This window comes from Rhinoderma darwinii (genome assembly GCF_050947455.1).
Source record: "Rhinoderma darwinii isolate aRhiDar2 chromosome 5 unlocalized genomic scaffold, aRhiDar2.hap1 SUPER_5_unloc_28, whole genome shotgun sequence".
Classification (NCBI taxonomy): Eukaryota; Metazoa; Chordata; class Amphibia; order Anura; family Rhinodermatidae; genus Rhinoderma; species Rhinoderma darwinii.
Genome location: NW_027461785.1, coordinates 112,792 through 132,654, shown reverse-complemented (window position 1 = coordinate 132,654; position 19,863 = coordinate 112,792). Strand labels below are relative to the sequence as shown.

The window sequence follows — 19,863 nt, the reverse complement described above, 5'->3', positions numbered from 1 at the left end:
CCTGGGGCACATAGCAACTCGGGCTTTCAAACTACCCGACCTCCTGACCTCGATCCGGCGGTCGCCTGGTCACCTACAAATGGTACCTTTAAACCAAATGCGTACACCAGAGCGATGACCGTTGTGGTTCCCTGCCCTCACCTCGGCGTTCTGTCATCCCCCTACGATGGCCCACGTACCACCGGCAGGGATGATTACTAACCTCAGCTTGAGCAGGTACTACACTTGATCTTAGCCAAAAGGCCGAGAAGCGATAACCCGAGCGGCCCTTGCCTTGCCCGAGCCTGTCCCATACTGCTGTTCACCCCTTGCAGCGATTGATTCAGCCTACTCCTAGGCAATTCCATGGGGCCCTGCAGGCTCACACACATTTACAGCTACTAAGCGGGAGGGAGGTGAATAAAGGCCGGAGAGGAAGCTACACAGGATTTGCTTCTTTTGCTTGCACCACAATGCAGTGCTGAAAGAGGAGGAATCTACATAAAAACGCCTTCCTGGCAACGCCCAAATGCCCTCCTGCCATGCAGATAAACACTGGCAGCGGCAGCAAGTGCATGCCCACAGCCACCCCTTGTTCCTTCACACCTTGTATCAGCTTTAATCCAGTCCAGTGCTGCCTGCTGAGCAGCACTGACCAACACTGCCTGGGCCCAGGCTTTTATCTATCTCTGAGGCCCCATTATGATGTCAGAAAGCTGGCTCTGGAATCCTGAGGGCTCCACTATGACACGTGCAAAGTTCCGTCTGAACTTTATATAAGACGGTGAGGCTCAGTCAGTCACTCAGTGTTGCCTGAGAGGGCAACACTGCAACAGCCGGCCGCCAGGCTGTCTTTTTTTTGCACATTTATTTGCCTCCAGGAGGCCACAAGAGGGAGACAAGGGACTGCAAAATGGAAAATAAGCATCCACCAACTTTACAGACAACTTCTCCTTGCTCCTACAACCTCCATCCTTGCACAGTTTGTTATTCTTCCAGGTAACAAAGTAACAAATCCAAATTGCTGCTCTCTTTGTAGGCAAGCAAGGGTTTGTTGCAACTGCAATTCTTACTTCTTCTTGAAATGTAGGGACGACAGTACATTCCATCACATCCATCTAGTGTACACAGGTAGGTCCATTGTGGCGGGTAGGCGGCTGGCTGCTTTAATGGCTGTTTGCTGTTCCCCTACTCCACTCCACTCCACTATTTGACTGTGGTGCTGCATCAATCAGTGGCTGGCTCAGGTGCAGCTCTTTAACTTACCTAGGAGGGAGGGCGGAGAGAAGACAAGGAAGGTGAATGAGCTGTTCCAATGTGAAATGCCGGAAACACAGAAACACAGAAGACACACACACACACACACACACACACAACAAGAGGTGGCAATGTATTCATTAATTGCATTTAATAAATGAGCTCATTATCACACATGACTGTACAAATGCATTGTCCAACAGGTGTTGAAATAATGGGATTAAAAGGGGAGATCCCATCAGAAAGACAAAAACAATAGCAAACACAAATAGCACTTTTGGAATCTGATTTTAGTCAACACATAAGGGAAGGGTGCACCGGTCCTGGAAATACTGCAATACCAGGTCAATGCGTGGAGTGGACAGAGCAAGCTCTATTTCCATCTCCCTGTTCTAAAAATCCATTTAATATATGGTCCCCAGATAGGGGACGTATCAGATATTAAACTGATAAGAACAGATTTTTTTTTAATTTTTATTGAAAATTAAGTCAGATTACATTTCATACATTTGTCATGAAAAGTACAAAAACAAAATATTCAAAGATACATCCATCATTTCAAAAGAGAAATATCCAAAATTACAAACACAAATACATTGTATCCTCCCAAAACAAAACAAAAAAAAACCATTCTTATAAGAAAAGAAAAAAAACACATTAAATTCAATTAATAAGCCATGACCGCCATTTTTTGTATTTCCAGACTCCTTCGGCATCACTGCCAAGTCTTTTTCGGTCACATAACACATACAGAAATAAACGTCCACGGATCATGCCCAAACACTCATACACTTCAACGTCTTTTTGTTTAAAAACTAAGATATTCCTGACATCCCATAACACTTCTTTTACGCAATTTATAATCAACCACAACAACCTAGCTTTCTCTCTATTCACCCCACACAACCCAAACATCATCATATTAAACGTCAATAATTCAACCCCAGTTATACCTTTGATCAATTTACCCATCCCTTTCCATACATTCTTAGCATACTCACACTCCCACAGTAAATGAACATAATTCTCACACCTACCACATCCTGCCCTGGGGCAGTTCTCACTGTTTACCAACCTTCTTCTCCGTTGAAACTCGCGCGTAGGTAAACACCTATGCACAGTCATCCAAGCAAGATCCTTTTGCCTGTTTACTAACTCTTTACTTTGCACATTCTTCCACACTGCTTTACTCTCATTCTCAGTCAAACCAGCCACACATTCAACCATCTCTCTTGACTCCAAAACTTTCATCACTTTCTTGCTCTCACACCAATCATTCACTGTCACATTCTCTAAGTGGTTCCTCCTAATGCACCTATCAATCCTCATATAAAACCATGGAGTACCAAAACTTGTTGGCTCCCTCAAATCCCTTACCATTAATTTATATCTCAGTAACACCCTTCCAGCCAAATACTTCACCATACAACCATACACACTTTCCTTCTTACTGATCGACATACAAAAACTTACATACTTCACCGCCAGAAAACATTCAATATTCATCAGACCTTTTCCACCATTCACTCTTCTCTTCACCACTTTCTCTCGCTTCAATTTCTCCATCTTTGAGTTCCAAAGGAACAAAAAAATTACTCGGATGATTCTCGCCAGACATCTGTCAGGCGGAGGAAAAACATAATTAATATACAACAGAATTGGAATAATCACAGATTTAATCACCAAAACTCTCCCATCAATCGATAAAGTCCTTAAAGACCAAAAATTTGTTTTATTTTTCACCCGTTCTAAAACTCTCCCCCAACTCTCTTTCCCATACAAATCATTGTCAAAAATCACCCCCAGAACTTCCACCCCACCTTGTCTCACTGGCCATCCACACAAGTCATTTTCCTTCCATTCATCAAAAAACTTACAACCACTTTTATCCACATTCAACTTAAACCCACTCATCATACAAAAACATTCAATCAGCAACTTAGCCCGCTTAACAGCAGCCATACATTTACACACAACCGTGACATCATCCATATAACCAATCACACGCACATCTCTCCCCTTACTGCCAGGGATTTCTACACCCCGCATTACCTTGTCCCGCCTAAACATACCCAACAACGGTTCAATCACACAAACAAATAAAATTGGTGACAATGGACACCCTTGACGAACTCCTGACATAATCCTCACTTTCTTGCTCAGAAAACCATTCACCTGGATTCTACTCCCTATATCTCTGTATAAACACTGAATCCATCCAACCATTCTCTCCGGTACACCCATTTTCCTCAAAATCTTGAACATAAAATCATGCACAACTCTATCATACGCCTTCTCAAAATCAACCGTAATCACAGCCACACCTTGTTTCCTATCCTTACAGTCCCACAACACATCTCTCAAACCCAGCAAACATTCAGAAATCCTCCTGTCAGGCACTGCACACATTTGTTCTTCACCAACCATACAGTCAATCACACTTCTCAATCTATTAGCAATAATCTTAGATATAATCTTGTAATCGCAATTTAAGAGCGCTATCGGCCTCCAATTTTTTAAACTCTTTTTCTCCCCCTTCTTAAACAAAAGAACCGTCACACTTTCACTCATACTTTTTGACAACCTACCTCTCTCCAAAACTTCCTTACAAACTTCCCATACATAATCACCAATCATATCCCAAAATACACAATAAAATTCTACAGGCAAACCATCACTCCCTGCTACTTTCCCCTTCTTCATACCATTCATTGCATCCTCTACTTCACTCTTCCTTATGTCCTCGCTCAAAAAACTCCGATCAATCTCATCCAACTGTTTATCCACATACCCCAAACATTCACGCTCTAATGAACAATCACGCTTCTTCTCAGTAAACAAATCCGTATAAAACTTCCATACTTCATCCAGAATCTCATTTTTACCAAACACTTCAACACCATCCTCTCTCAACACACTCACCATTCCAGTTTTTTTATTAAAAGCTTTTTTAAAGAAAAACTTTGTGCATTTCTCATCTTTTTCCCTTACTTCCACTCTAGCTTGTGCAATAATTTTCTTACCTTTTTCCTCCAAACATCTTTTAACATAATCACGCGCTTCTTCAATCTCACCTTCAACATTCATACCCACCCGTCTAAGTTCATACAAATACTCCAATCTTTTTTGCCATCTCTCATACTCCTCCATTTCTTTCCTTCCTCTTTCACACCCTTTTTTTACAAAAAACCTTTTTGTTTCCCTTTTAACCCACTCCCACCAGTCAATCACACTAAAAAACTCCCCTTTCTTTGATTGCCACATCCCAAACAATCTCCTATATTGCTCCCGAACACATTCATCCTCCAACAATGTCACATTTAATTTCCATACACCCCTACCAAATTCATACGTACTGTTACTTTTAACCACACATTCGATCCACGCATGATCCGTGAACGGCATCCTCCTCCTTTTAAAGTCCATAACAGTTAATGACCTAGAACAAAAAATAAAATCAATTCGTGACGATATATTTCCAGTATTACTAAAATACGTATAACCAAAAGAACCATCATTTTTTTCACGAAAACAATCCTTAAGTTCAAATAAACTCACAATTTCATTTAATTGTTTCCCAGTACTATCCACCCCACTATCACCTCCCCCTCCAACATTACTCCTATCCCCTGCATTCACTGTACAATTAAAGTCTCCCAGAAGGAAACAATTTTCCCTCCCCCCCAAGAAAAAATATAATTTCTCAAACATCTCTGCTCTTTCTCTCCGTCCAGTCGGAGCATAGACATTAATAACTTTATAAGAGGCACCTCTATACTCAAAATTAACTAATAAAACCCTCCCCTGAACTATGTGAATTACCTTCTTCACAACAAAATCATTACTTTTAAATAATATTCCCACCCCCCCGTTTCTTTCCTGGGATCCTGACCAAATTGCAGGACCCAAGGCCCAGGTAGCATTTATAGGTTCCTCCAGCAAACAACACTCCTGCAAACATAAAACATCAAAATGATAATTCGACAGAAAATCAAAAGTTGCAGCTCTTCTTGTTGCAGTCCTGATACTCCGGACATTTAAGGAACCTATAACAAAATGCATTATTTATAAATGAAAGTCAAAACAATTCAAACACAGGGCCTCACGACTTCTTTAAAGCACCCCTTCCTCTATGTTTCGTCGGAGTCCCATCCGCAGCAGTACGAGCCACATTCTCCTTCTTATTCCCCACTACACCTCTTGTGAAGTGAATGGTTTTCGCCAACTTGGTAACAGTACCGCTCTCAAGGTAGCCAGCCCCAAAAGAAGAGGTAGAAGAGTCAGAGTCCACCGCAGCCGATGAATCTCCCCCTCCCCCACCCGGACTGGAAAATTCCTCAATACGCTCACTCAATGGCGTTGAAACTACGCTCTCTGGTTCCTTGCGCTTCAGAGAGGATTTATCAACCTGCATCTCCCCCGGATCTCCAGAGGACTCAGATGGAGCTTGAGCCTCCTCCCCTTCAGCGACCAACAGGTCCGGAACTGCAACAGCTTCCGTCATCACCGCAACAGGAACATCCTCCACAACAGCCGCCTCATGAACCTCCGGCTCCACCACAGGTGGCGCTGTTGGACCGGAGGCAGCAATCTCACCTCTCACGACCCCGGCATAGGACCTCTGTACCTCTCCATACACCTTAGGGCACCGCCTGGCCAGGTGTTCCACAGATCCGCAGAAGTGACACTTACGTGCCTCCTCGCAATTGGCAGTCTCATGTCCAGGCTTGTAACAGTTTCTGCATACCTGTCCAGTGGTACAATTCTCCCGGGTGTGGCCAAAGGCGTAGCACACCCTACAAAAATCCGGCTGGCCAGGGTAGTGAAGGAAACCTCTGTTGTTCCCAATAGCAAAATTCTGGGGAGGGTGGCACAGACCATCATGCCCATTTGGGTCTGGACGCAGCTCCACCCAAACCCTCCTCATACCATTAAAAGTCCCAAGAATGTTCTTCCTTTTCTCCACACCAGAGACATAGGCACAATAACGACCCAAAAATGCCTGGATCTCCTCATCCTCAACAAAAGGATTGTACATGTGGATTACCACCGGGATCCTCTTTTTCTTGGTCTCACAAGGGACAAAATCAATTCCCTGCAGCTCTGGATGGGAAAGGTTCTCCTGACTCCGGAGGTAGCAGGTCCTCATTTCACTCACGGTGGAAAAACTTGCATCAAAGAATCCTTGCTGGGGAAAGGACTGAAGACAGAAGATCGATTCGTGTGCCATTCCCAGAATTCCTTCCAACACCTTCTGTTGCACATGCAAAATTCCATACGACGTCCTCTTCTCCTCTGCGATAAACAGCCGAACTGTATTGGGTGCATTAGGCGGTCCAGCCATAATCCTCCTTGTCCTCGTCCTCCGATCGCCTTCCCTGTCTCCTGGATCACCCCCTAAAGCAGCAGGTGGCTTAAGCTGGCGGACCAGCGATGCCACAAGGCCAAGGGCGAACACTCAGACGGACCTCCCAGCTAAACCACTTGAGCTTAGCCAAAAGGCCGAGAAGCGATAACCCGAGCGGCCCTTGCCTTGCCCGAGCCTGTCCCATACTGCTGTTCACCCCTTGCAGCGATTGATTCAGCCTACTCCTAGGCAATTCCATGGGGCCCTGCAGGCTCACACACATTTACAGCTACTAAGCGGGAGGGAGGTGAATAAAGGCCGGAGAGGAAGCTACACAGGATTTGCTTCTTTTGCTTGCACCACAATGCAGTGCTGAAAGAGGAGGAATCTACATAAAAACGCCTTCCTGGCAACGCCCAAATGCCCTCCTGCCATGCAGATAAACACTGGCAGCGGCAGCAAGTGCATGCCCACAGCCACCCCTTGTTCCTTCACACCTTGTATCAGCTTTAATCCAGTCCAGTGCTGCCTGCTGAGCAGCACTGACCAACACTGCCTGGGCCCAGGCTTTTATCTATCTCTGAGGCCCCATTATGATGTCAGAAAGCTGGCTCTGGAATCCTGAGGGCTCCACTATGACACGTGCAAAGTTCCGTCTGAACTTTATATAAGACGGTGAGGCTCAGTCAGTCACTCAGTGTTGCCTGAGAGGGCAACACTGCAACAGCCGGCCGCCAGGCTGTCTTTTTTTTGCACATTTATTTGCCTCCAGGAGGCCACAAGAGGGAGACAAGGGACTGCAAAATGGAAAATAAGCATCCACCAACTTTACAGACAACTTCTCCTTGCTCCTACAACCTCCATCCTTGCACAGTTTGTTATTCTTCCAGGTAACAAAGTAACAAATCCAAATTGCTGCTCTCTTTGTAGGCAAGCAAGGGTTTGTTGCAACTGCAATTCTTACTTCTTCTTGAAATGTAGGGACGACAGTACATTCCATCACATCCATCTAGTGTACACAGGTAGGTCCATTGTGGCGGGTAGGCGGCTGGCTGCTTTAATGGCTGTTTGCTGTTCCCCTACTCCACTCCACTCCACTATTTGACTGTGGTGCTGCATCAATCAGTGGCTGGCTCAGGTGCAGCTCTTTAACTTACCTAGGAGGGAGGGCGGAGAGAAGACAAGGAAGGTGAATGAGCTGTTCCAATGTGAAATGCCGGAAACACAGAAACACAGAAGACACACACACACACACACACACACACAACAAGAGGTGGCAATGTATTCATTAATTGCATTTAATAAATGAGCTCATTATCACACATGACTGTACAAATGCATTGTCCAACAGGTGTTGAAATAATGGGATTAAAAGGGGAGATCCCATCAGAAAGACAAAAACAATAGCAAACACAAATAGCACTTTTGGAATCTGATTTTAGTCAACACATAAGGGAAGGGTGCACCGGTCCTGGAAATACTGCAATACCAGGTCAATGCGTGGAGTGGACAGAGCAAGCTCTATTTCCATCTCCCTGTTCTAAAAATCCATTTAATATATGGTCCCCAGATAGGGGACGTATCAGATATTAAACTGATAAGAACAGATTTTTTTTTTTTTTTTTTTTTTTTTTTTTTTTTTTTTTTTTTGAAAGCCCGAGCCGTGCTTTCTATCACCCAAGTGCATAAAAAGTGCAGAGGTGCCACACAAAAAGTGCACAAGGATGCGGTCTATCGCAGCCCTTCTCTTAAAAGAGAGAGGCCCCGCATAACCATTCCCTGACCCTCCAAACCATAGGCCTAGAGGATCAAGGATCGATGGTCCCCCCTCGCCGAAGCTTAGGGAGACCCAAACACACTCCTAGGCTTCTACCTGGGCTGCCACCCCAGTGTCCACCTAGGAGCCTGCATCCTAGTTGCACCTCCCCTCCGAAGAAGGGAGGCCGGGTTGCAGGGGAAAAAGGAACCAGAAGGCCACACATTTTCCCCCTAGACCTCAGGAGGGTCCCAAAAGGGCACCGCATCCCAAAATCCTTGTGACAAACGTGACAAACACACAGTGAAAAACAAAATTAAATAAGTGGATGTGCGCTGTGATACAGCCTGGACATCCGCCAGGTATATAAAAATTCCTCATCTCCCAGCCAGAAGGCCGGGAGAATAAAGGTGTGTGCTTAAAAGTGTGAAAGAAGAGTGCGTGCAAGTGTGCCTTCACTCAGTGGGATCCCACCCCCAGTGAGTTAGGGCACCCCAGGGTCACCAGCCCTGGGGCACATAGCAACTCGGGCTTTCAAACTACCCGACCTCCTGACCTCGATCCGGCGGTCGCCTGGTCACCTACAAATGGTACCTTTAAACCAAATGCGTACACCAGAGCGATGACCGTTGTGGTTCCCTGCCCTCACCTCGGCGTTCTGTCATCCCCCTACGATGGCCCACGTACCACCGGCAGGGATGATTACTAACCTCAGCTTGAGCAGGTACTACACTTGATCTTAGCCAAAAGGCCGAGAAGCGATAACCCGAGCGGCCCTTGCCTTGCCCGAGCCTGTCCCATACTGCTGTTCACCCCTTGCAGCGATTGATTCAGCCTACTCCTAGGCAATTCCATGGGGCCCTGCAGGCTCACACACATTTACAGCTACTAAGCGGGAGGGAGGTGAATAAAGGCCGGAGAGGAAGCTACACAGGATTTGCTTCTTTTGCTTGCACCACAATGCAGTGCTGAAAGAGGAGGAATCTACATAAAAACGCCTTCCTGGCAACGCCCAAATGCCCTCCTGCCATGCAGATAAACACTGGCAGCGGCAGCAAGTGCATGCCCACAGCCACCCCTTGTTCCTTCACACCTTGTATCAGCTTTAATCCAGTCCAGTGCTGCCTGCTGAGCAGCACTGACCAACACTGCCTGGGCCCAGGCTTTTATCTATCTCTGAGGCCCCATTATGATGTCAGAAAGCTGGCTCTGGAATCCTGAGGGCTCCACTATGACACGTGCAAAGTTCCGTCTGAACTTTATATAAGACGGTGAGGCTCAGTCAGTCACTCAGTGTTGCCTGAGAGGGCAACACTGCAACAGCCGGCCGCCAGGCTGTCTTTTTTTTGCACATTTATTTGCCTCCAGGAGGCCACAAGAGGGAGACAAGGGACTGCAAAATGGAAAATAAGCATCCACCAACTTTACAGACAACTTCTCCTTGCTCCTACAACCTCCATCCTTGCACAGTTTGTTATTCTTCCAGGTAACAAAGTAACAAATCCAAATTGCTGCTCTCTTTGTAGGCAAGCAAGGGTTTGTTGCAACTGCAATTCTTACTTCTTCTTGAAATGTAGGGACGACAGTACATTCCATCACATCCATCTAGTGTACACAGGTAGGTCCATTGTGGCGGGTAGGCGGCTGGCTGCTTTAATGGCTGTTTGCTGTTCCCCTACTCCACTCCACTCCACTATTTGACTGTGGTGCTGCATCAATCAGTGGCTGGCTCAGGTGCAGCTCTTTAACTTACCTAGGAGGGAGGGCGGAGAGAAGACAAGGAAGGTGAATGAGCTGTTCCAATGTGAAATGCCGGAAACACAGAAACACAGAAGACACACACACACACACACACACACACAACAAGAGGTGGCAATGTATTCATTAATTGCATTTAATAAATGAGCTCATTATCACACATGACTGTACAAATGCATTGTCCAACAGGTGTTGAAATAATGGGATTAAAAGGGGAGATCCCATCAGAAAGACAAAAACAATAGCAAACACAAATAGCACTTTTGGAATCTGATTTTAGTCAACACATAAGGGAAGGGTGCACCGGTCCTGGAAATACTGCAATACCAGGTCAATGCGTGGAGTGGACAGAGCAAGCTCTATTTCCATCTCCCTGTTCTAAAAATCCATTTAATATATGGTCCCCAGATAGGGGACGTATCAGATATTAAACTGATAAGAACAGATTTTTTGATTGAAAAATGCTTTATTGACAATCAATCGTCATCATACAAACATTACTGCGACGCAGCGCGAGCCATGAAGCAGCAAATAATAAATAATAACAGTCGTCAAACATAACATGACAGTATAATACACAGTACAGGCTAGCCTATGCTATACATTACACCACATGCTACACTAACATTCTTGCATTCACTAAAGCCAAACAACAAAGCATTACAGACAAGTGATGGGATAGGGGAGTGGGTAGGAGGGGATAGGGAAGCGGGAAATCACAGGCCCGAAGCTTTATTGAAAGACAACACACAAGAAGGGAGAGTGGGGGGAAGGGGAGTATCAGTCCTCTTCCTCATCGACGTCCGGGCTGTCCCAGGTGGAATAGTCTCTGAGCAGGCTGTGGATCAGCCTGCGGCAGTCCTGGACGGACACACTCTCTCTCCGCAAAATCAGACGATTCCTGGCGAACCATATAGCGTCCTTAAAACAGTTCATAAGGCGCCAGGCTTCCTGGATTGCTCCATCCGTGGTATTCCCAGGAAATAGTCCATAAAGTACCGAGCGGTACGACAGTCTGTTCCTGGGAACTGAGTCCTTGAGTTCGTGTTCCAAGGCTTTCAACAGACCCTGTGCAAAGGGGCACTGCCAGAAAATGTGCAAAGATGTTTCCTCCGTGAAGGGGCACCTGGGGCAGTACCGGGTCTTGCACAGGTTGCGGGCATGCATGAATGACCTAAGAGGCAGTCCTCCCTGGATGGCCATCCATGAAATGTCCTTGTGCCCGTTGGTCAACCTGCCAGATGACACGTTAGTCCAAACAGTCTCCAACGTGTCGGCATGAAGCCCTGGAACAAACTCCAGTGAGTCCTTTGCTCTGATGTGCTTGTGGATCGTCTTAGGTTTCCACAAGTCGGGCTTAAGACCCTCCAGTTGATGCTCCCTCACAAACCGGACGACATCTCCGTAGAACCAGGGAGCGTGCCAGTTGTAAGGGAAGGAGCTGTCCCACTTATCCCAGCCAAAACCTCGCCAGAGGGGAAGGAGGAAGTAGCGGGACATGGCCTTGCCCGCAGAGCCGTTTGCTGTCCTCAGAGTCCTACGAACACAGTCACATACAAAAGCGATCCGCAGCAGAGTGGGAATGTCGGGTATACCCTTCCCACCTTTGCGGGGCTCCTTGTACATAACAGTCCGCTTTACTCTGTCCATTTTCGAGCCCCAGATGAAGCGAAACACAGTCCTGGTAATGGCCCTCGAGACCGTTGCAAGAGGGGGCCATGCCTGTGCAGTGTATTGTAGCACAGGCAAGACTTCGTTACGCAGGACCATTGCTTTGCCCTCAATAGTGAGTTGTCTGAGGCTCCACAGTCCGATCCTTTGGTTGACTTTGGCCAAGCGTTCTTCCCACGACTTTAGGGCTGCACCTTCCTTACCGAACCAGACTCCCAGAATTTTGATGAAGTCCGGCTTGATAGTAAACGGGAAGGAGGCAGGAGAAGGCAGGTACCACTTTCCGAAGAGCATGGCTTCCGACTTCCCGCAGTTGACTTTTGCCCCTGAAGCGCGTCCGAACTCCTCACAGGTCTGGACGAGTGCAGTCACCGAACTCTGGTCAGCGCAGAAGACGGTCACGTCGTCCATGTACAGCGAGCATTTGACCTCGAAGTGTCCTGGACCTGGTGCGGTGATCCCTCTGATCTCTCCATTCTGCCGGATAGCCTCTGCGAAGAGCTCTATAACACAAACAAAAAGGAGAGGTGAAAGAGGACAGCCTTGTCTAACCCCCGACGATACAGGAAAGGGGTCAGTCTTCCAGCCGTTCACCAGCACCGAGCTGTAAATGTCGCAATACATCAGGTTAACATACAAACAGAACAACCTGCCAAGCCGCAGCCTACGCAGAGCCTTACCCATGAATTCGTGAGAGACCCGGTCAAAAGCCTTCTCCTGATCCAGACTGACCAGGGCCGCGTGTGTACGGCGGCTTTGCATGTAATGCACCGTGTCCCTCACCAGGGCAAGACTGTCGGCCACCCTACGGCCAGGAATGCCGCAGGTTTGGTCCGATCCGATGATCTGTCCGATGACAACCTTCAGTCTGTTGGTCAATACTTTGGCGAGGATCTTGTAGTCCACGTTCAGGAGAGAGATGGGACGCCAGTTTTTCAGGTCACATCTCTCCCCCTTCCGCTTATACAAGATCGTGATCATGCCTTCTCTCAAGGACGGTGGCATTCTACCCTCCACCACCATCTCCTCATAGAGCTCCAGCAGGTCCGGACAGATCAAGTCCCCCAGCGCTACATAGAGCTCTGCTGGGAGACCATCACTGCCCGGGGTCCTGCCGGGTCTGAAGGATTTAGCGGCAGAGAGCAGTTCCTCCACCGTCAGGGGTACGTCCATAGCCTCCGTACCTGCAGGATCAAGATGATTAGTGATACCTGACAGGAATTTATCGGCGGCTTCGGGGTCAGTGGTTTTCCGGGAGTAGAGGCTTCGGTAGTAGTCTGTGACGACTCCCATCACCTCCTTCTTCCCAGAATGCATGTTTCCGGTCTCATCTCGGAGTTCCTTCAGGGGCGTGTGGCCGGCATGGAGTTTCCTGAAAAAGAACGAGTTACATTTCTCACCCTTCTCCAGGTTCTCCACCTTGGAACGAAAGACAATTCGCTTGGATTCCTCCTCAAAGTGCCTTTTCAGGCCCTTTTTGGCTTCCTCCAGCTCCTTCCTGACGTCCCAGCCGCATTGAAGGAGGTCTTGCAGGGATCGCAGCTGACGCTGCATCTCTCTGAAGTCTCTCTTCCTCTCACACGCCTGTTGACGACTTTTTGCCTGAAAGAAACAACGAAATTCAACTTTAACATATTCCCACCAGTCACAGGTTTTGTCAAAGAAAACTTTATCATTCCTCCAAACAATATAGGCGTCTCTAAGTTCCGCCAGTACCTCTTCTCTTTCCAGCAGGGCACAATTCAGCTTCCAGGAGCCAGGGCCGGGAGGAAAACCGTGGCCGATGGCACCCTGGAAGAGAATGGCCCTGTGGTCAGAGAAGAAGCAGGGGACCATGGAGTGCCCATGCTGCTTGACTGCCCGGGAGGTGAACACAAAGTCAATCCGAGAACGAAGTGAGCCATCGGGTCGGCTCCATGAATAGTTCACAGAGCCGATCCCCATGGAGCCCACAACGTCCTGCAAGGATGCTTCGGTTACCATCTCGATAAGCAGTTTGGAACTGACATCCAGCTTGATTGAAGTGCCGGAACTTCGTCCATCCTCTTCGATGGGGCAGTTGAAGTCCCCGGCCATCACCACTGCCCTAGTGGTGGCGAGCTGGGTCCGCAGGGTCTGGAATAGTTCCAGGCGCTCAGCCTTCATAGGGGGAGCGTACACGTTGATGAGCCTAATCGGCTCTCCCGCCCAGGAACCGTCTACGACCAACAAGCGGCCGCAGACGAGCTCCTGGACAGAGTCAACAGTAAATACGCTTCCCCTAATCAGGATGGCAACCCCTGCAGACTTACAGTCGCCCCCACCAGACCAGTAGGACGGGCCATGGGTCCACTGCCTGGCCAGATGATGGTATGACCTGGAAGAGGGGAGAGTACATTCCTGGAGCATAAATACATCACTCGACTGCTTGGAAAGAAAAGTTAGCACCATCTGACATCTAGTCCTATCTCTAACACTCCTCACATTGAGGCTAAAGATGTTAAGTTTAGCAGCCATGGGGGAGAATAAAGAAGGTTAGTGCAAACGATACACCTTAGTTACCAGTCCGGTCGGGCGGATCCTCCTCTCTGGAGCCTGGCGGGTCCGGAAGATCCAGCAGGCCCTCTGACAAAAATTGTTCCAGGATTGTAGCCACCTGGATGTCTGTTGTGAAGTCGATGACCTCAGGTTCAGACACGAGTTCCTCCACCATCTGCTCCATTTCCTCCTGCTGCGCAAGGGAATCTTCGCAGATTTCCACGACTTGTCTCTTTGAGGACTCAGCAGCTGGGCTGTCCCTCACCTTTCTCTTCCTCTGGATGGCACCTGAGGAGACAAGAGGGGGAAAATCCTCCAGGGAGAGGACTCCAGCAGCTGGAGGGGAAGATGTTAGTGCTGCTGGAGCTGGGGAGAAGGGAGGCTGGGTTGGGAGAGGTGCAGGTGACAGGACCACTGAGATGGGTGGGTAGGAGAAGGTGAGAGCCTCAGTGGGGGTGACAGGGGTTGGGGACGGGGGGGTGGGGAGGGCCGGGCGAGGGAGGGTGGGAAGGGTAGGGCGAGGGAGGGCCGGGAGAGGGGGGGGAGGGACTGTCGTCTTCTTACCATCCTTCTTTTTCCCGGTCTTCTGTGCCGCTGGAGCTCTGGCTGGGGCGGGGTTCCCTCTGGCTGGAGCTTTCGCTGCTACAGTTGCCCAGGATCGATCCCTCTTCGGGCAGTCCTTGTAAGAGTGGGCTGCTTGTCCGCAGAGGTTGCACATTGTCCGTTTCGGGCAGTCTTTGGTCTCGTGTCCTGTTACCCGGCAGTTCTTGCAGGCGTCCTCCTTGCAGTCCTTCACCGAATGACCCTTCTTGCTGCATCTCCTGCAGATCTGCGGCATGTCCGGGTAGTAGATGAGGCCGTAGGAGTTGCCCAGCGAGAATGACTGGGGCAGGTGCTGGAGGCCGTCTTCCGCGCTCGAATCCTTGTTCAGTCGGACGATTACCGACCACTTGCCAGTCCAGAAGCCGAGTCCGTTCAGGATGTGGGTGGGTTCCCTCACCACTGTGCAGAACCGCTTCAGGAGCGTGGTGATGTCTTTGCCGGGGGTGTGTGGGTTCCGCATTGAGACCGTCACCCGCCTTTCCTCTCTTTGGACAGGGCAGTTGCCCACAAAGCGAGAGAAAGGGGATTCAGGCCTCGCCGCTTTCACCATCTCCCAGTACCTTCTGCAGATGTTGATCGAAGCGAAGGTCACGAAGAACATCCCGGTCATGAAGGCCTGGATACTGATGGTCTCCGGCTTAGCGAAGCCCTGATCCAGGAGCATCTTCTGGCAGAACACTTCTTCCGTCATGTCCGGCACTCTCCCGTCCACCTCCTTGAGCTTCAGGGCCACCGTCTGCTTCATCCAGGGCTCCAGGGTTGGAGCAGCCTGGTTCGGCTTCCTGGTGGCCTGTTGGCTTGAGGAGGCTTCAGGAGGAGATGTCCTGGCCTGGGCCTGCTCACCTGGTCCATCTGCCTTCTCCTTCTGGGTGGCAGGGTTGCTGGTTGAGGCCATGGCTTCTTCCAGCTGTTCCTGTCGCTTGGGGAGGATCTTCGATAGCTCTTTCCCGAAGGGGGCGGAGCTATGCAAATCTTCTCCTTGCTGGCCGAGGTTCTTCCACGAAATTTCTTCCGCAGCGGTTCCTCGTCGAGCTTCTTCTTCTGCGGCCGAGCTTCTTCGAAGATCCCCTTCAGCAGCGGCTCTTCTCCGAAGTTCTCCTTCTTCTTCCCGGCAGCGATCTCCCGGAGCTTCTTCCTCGATGGCGGCTTCTCCCTTCTGGATCGTCGTCTTCGCTGGTTCTTCTCCGCAGTTCGTCGCCGGCTTCGTCTGGAACGCTCTTGGATCGCTAAGCTAGTGTTTATAGCCCCCAGTGGTTCTCCGAGCTATCTATCCTTACAAGGACTGATAAGAACAGATAAGGTTTCAACAAAGTTTTTTATTGGCAAAAATAATATATTTTACAGACTTTTTTTTAAAATTGAAACCACAAGATAAAATCAACAGCATAATACATGAATATTCATACATTTAAATGAATACAAAAGTAATAATAATAAGACCATTAATACAGATGTTATAATAAAAGTACAGAACAATAGCAGGATAAAATTTATACAGGGCATAAAAGACATAAAAGAATAAAACCATTTTTATTTACAATGTTATGGTATTCCACATTTGCAAACACCACATGGATGTTGCTTCTTTTACCCCTAGCTGCTTTTTGTCCCTAAGATAATAAATATACATTTCACTTAGGGCATATTTCACACAATTTTTAACGTCAATAAAATCATGTTTAAAAAGCAGAATGTTCCTAACCTTCCAAATGGCATTCTTAAAACAGTTTAAAATGATCCAACAGACCATTTGCTGTTTAAAACTTGGGCAGTTAAAAAGACCATAAAACACGTATTCAAATTTAAGATCTTTAAGACCGCAGGCCCATTTCAGCAATGGGCCTACCTTCCTCCAAACCTCCTGTGCATATGGGCAGTTCCAAAACAGGTGCATTATCGTCTCGTCGTCACCACACCTGTCTCTCGGGCACTTGGCTCTCGCCACCAGTCCTCGCCTATGCTGGAATTCACGAGTAGGGAGGCACTGGTGAACGATTGCCCAGGCAAGGTCCTTGTGCACATTTGCCATAAATTTCCCGAAAACGTTCCGCCACACCACCTTGGACCTTGCCTGTGAGAAATTTGAAACTGCCAGTGTATCCTCCTGCCGCCTACAGGAGAGTGACACTTTTTTCTGGTCCCCCAATATGTCAGGCTCCAATTCTTGGAGACCTAGGAGCCTGACAGTTTTTTCGAGCACCGCATATTGTTTTGGGGGACACAGAAGCACAGGAGAATTCAAAGGGACACGAAACCATCGTTTAAAAATCATGCCCGTAGCGTACTTTAAAAAGTAGCTAAAAATACCATCAGAATTATACATTTTAAAACAGAAGCAAAAGTATTTAATGTAAAAGAAGTTAAAAAGGTTAGGAACATCTCTCCCGCCATTGTCCTTACATCTGTACATAAAATCACGTTTTAGTTTTTCCATTTTGGAACCCCATAAAAACATAAAACAGATCCTGGTCACTTTTTTAATATATAAAATTGTTGGAGGGAAAACCATAGCTACATAAAGCATTATGGGTAATAAAACAGATTTAATTATTAAAACTTTTCCCTCCATGGTGAGATTTCTCAAATTCCACATTAAAACCTTTTTTTCCATTTTGGCAATTACTGAATCCCAATTGGGTCTCCCATCGTTTTCTTGATTAAAAACAATTCCTAAAATTTTTATCTGATCCTGCTGCATGTTAACTCCTGGTGTCACAGAGGAATCCCATACACCAGTATAAAAACAGTCACACTTATCAACGTTTAATTTAAAACCAGAGGCTTCACAAAAAAAGCCGGTGTTCCTCAATGCCCGTCTCATAGAAGCGGCGTCTGGGCATAGGACGGTGGCGTCATCCATATAGCCTAGGATTTTTACCTGGTTCCCCCTTCCTCCAGGTATGGGCACGCCTCTGATGACTTTATCATCTCTTATTAGGGTGAACAGAGGTTCTATGGCACAAATAAAAAGGAGCGGAGACAACGGGCACCCCTGTTTCACCCCTGATAAAAGAGGAACACCTTTAGTTAAAAATCCGTTGATAGAAATTTGGCTAAAACAGGATCGATATAAAAGCTTAATACGTGTTAAAATAATTTCAGGAACAGCCATCTTTTTAAGAACCATAAAAAGATATTCATGGGAGACCCGGTCAAAAGCCTTCTCGAAATCTAAGGATAAAATAGCAAGGCTTTGACCCCTTTCTTTAAAATACCAAATGATGTCACGTAAAATATTCAGGGACTCAGTAATTGACCTCCCAGGTACCCCACATACCTGGTTTGGATGGATTAATTTCTGAATAAAAGGTTTAAAACGGATTGTTATTAGTTTAGCTAAAATTTTACAATCAACGTTTAAAAGAGTAATAGGGCGCCAGTTTTTTAACTGGTCCCTCTCACCTTTTTTAAAAATTAAGGACACAATCCCCCTCCTCCAGGAAGGGGGCAGCTCTTCAGTAATAAAAACTTCCTTATACAATAAAAACATGTCATTCTTTAAAATTTCCCAAAAAGCATGATAAAATTCGATGGGCAGACCATCTTCCCCAGGAGCTTTCCCATTAGAAAAACTTTTAAAAGCAAATAAAAGTTCCTCCAAGGTAATATTACGGGATAAAACTTCCTGGTCTAAAATATCTAGCTTGGCATCAAGGGAATTAAGAACATGTTCTAAAAAGGAAGGATCAATATTTTTCTTGTTAAAAAGAGATTGGTAGAAATTAAAAGCAGAATTTAAAATGCCGACCATAGTGGTTTCTCCTTCAAGGTTTAAAATGACATCTCGTTTATCCATTACCTTTTTGAAGAAGAACCGGGAACACTTCTCGCCATCCTCGAGGTGCTTTACATGTGAATTAAAAATTATTTGTTTCCCTTTCTCTTCTATGGCATGTTTTATTTCAGCTTTAAGATTTAAGATATCATCATCAACATCCATACCAATCTCCTTCAATTTAAAAAGTACATGTAAACGTTTATTAAGAACATAAAACCATTGTTTTCTCTCTTTTGCTTTCTTCTTACCTGCTCGAATAAAAAAAGCTCTGATTTTGGGTTTAATGCCCTCCCACCAGTGTAGCATAGGCTGACTGGGCGCTCTATGGGACTGCCAACACTGGTAGGTCCGCACAAACTCCTCTTTAATGATGGGGTCCTCCAGGAGTGTGGTGTTTAGTCTCCAGGGACCCCTACAAGCTTTTTGCTCTCCCTCTAGCTCCAGGTGCACTGAAAGGAGCTTGTGATCAGATAAAATATTTGTTAAAAGCAAACATTTTTTGGGAATAAAACTATTAGAAGTGAAAATAAAATCAATTCTGGAGCTCACTCTTCCATTGGACCAGGTGGGGCCTGGGTCCGCAGGCAAGAGTTCCCTCCAGCAGTCTTTCAATTTAAAATCACCAATAAAATTCTTGAGCAGGTAAGAAGTACGGTCAATTTTTCGATTAAAATCCCCACCCTGCCGGTGTTCTCCATCTCGCACACAGTTAAAATCACCACCCACCAGCAGGGGGGTAGACCCAACACAAAACAATGGTAAAATCTCTAATAGTTCTGCCCTCTCCTGTTTGGTAGGAGGGGCATAAACGTTTAAAACACGAATTAAAATTCCATTAAAAAGCAAATGTATTAAAATAGCTCTGCCGGGCATGATTTCAGTCACTGTTTGGATGGAGATAAAACGACCTCGGCAGAGCAATCCAACCCCCGCAGAGCGACAGTCATTTCCACCAGACCAGACTGAGGGGCCTAGTTTCCAGTCCATCTTTAAATCTTGATATTCCAAGTCATTAGGGATTCCACATTCTTGAAGCAGGCAAAGGTCAAAGTCCACAGTCTCTAAAAATGAAAATAAAGCAGTCCTGCGGACAGGGCTCTTTAGGGACCTCACATTTAGTGAGGCGACTTTGATAGGAACCAACATAGTCTTAGTTGAGGTCAGGGTCCGAACCAGAAGAGTCGTATTCGGAGATCA

At 46.9% G+C, this 19,863-nt stretch overlaps 1 non-coding gene and 4 pseudogenes across 1 annotated transcript; all 5 read right to left on the bottom strand.

Annotated features, from left to right (window-relative positions):
• Positions 1-185: 185 nt before the first annotated feature.
• On the bottom strand, positions 186-255 carry LOC142689257 (U2 spliceosomal RNA; annotated as a pseudogene).
• A 1,288-nt stretch (positions 256-1,543) lies between these two features.
• On the bottom strand, positions 1,544-1,725 carry LOC142689114 (U2 spliceosomal RNA). The gene has a single exon (XR_012858122.1). It is a non-coding gene; the product is annotated as a U2 spliceosomal RNA (small nuclear RNA).
• Positions 1,726-8,038: 6,313 nt separating this feature from the next.
• LOC142689229 (U2 spliceosomal RNA) lies at positions 8,039-8,244 on the bottom strand (annotated as a pseudogene).
• A 788-nt stretch (positions 8,245-9,032) lies between these two features.
• LOC142689256 (U2 spliceosomal RNA) lies at positions 9,033-9,102 on the bottom strand (annotated as a pseudogene).
• A 1,288-nt stretch (positions 9,103-10,390) lies between these two features.
• On the bottom strand, positions 10,391-10,565 carry LOC142689093 (U2 spliceosomal RNA; annotated as a pseudogene).
• Positions 10,566-19,863: the final 9,298 nt, after the last annotated feature.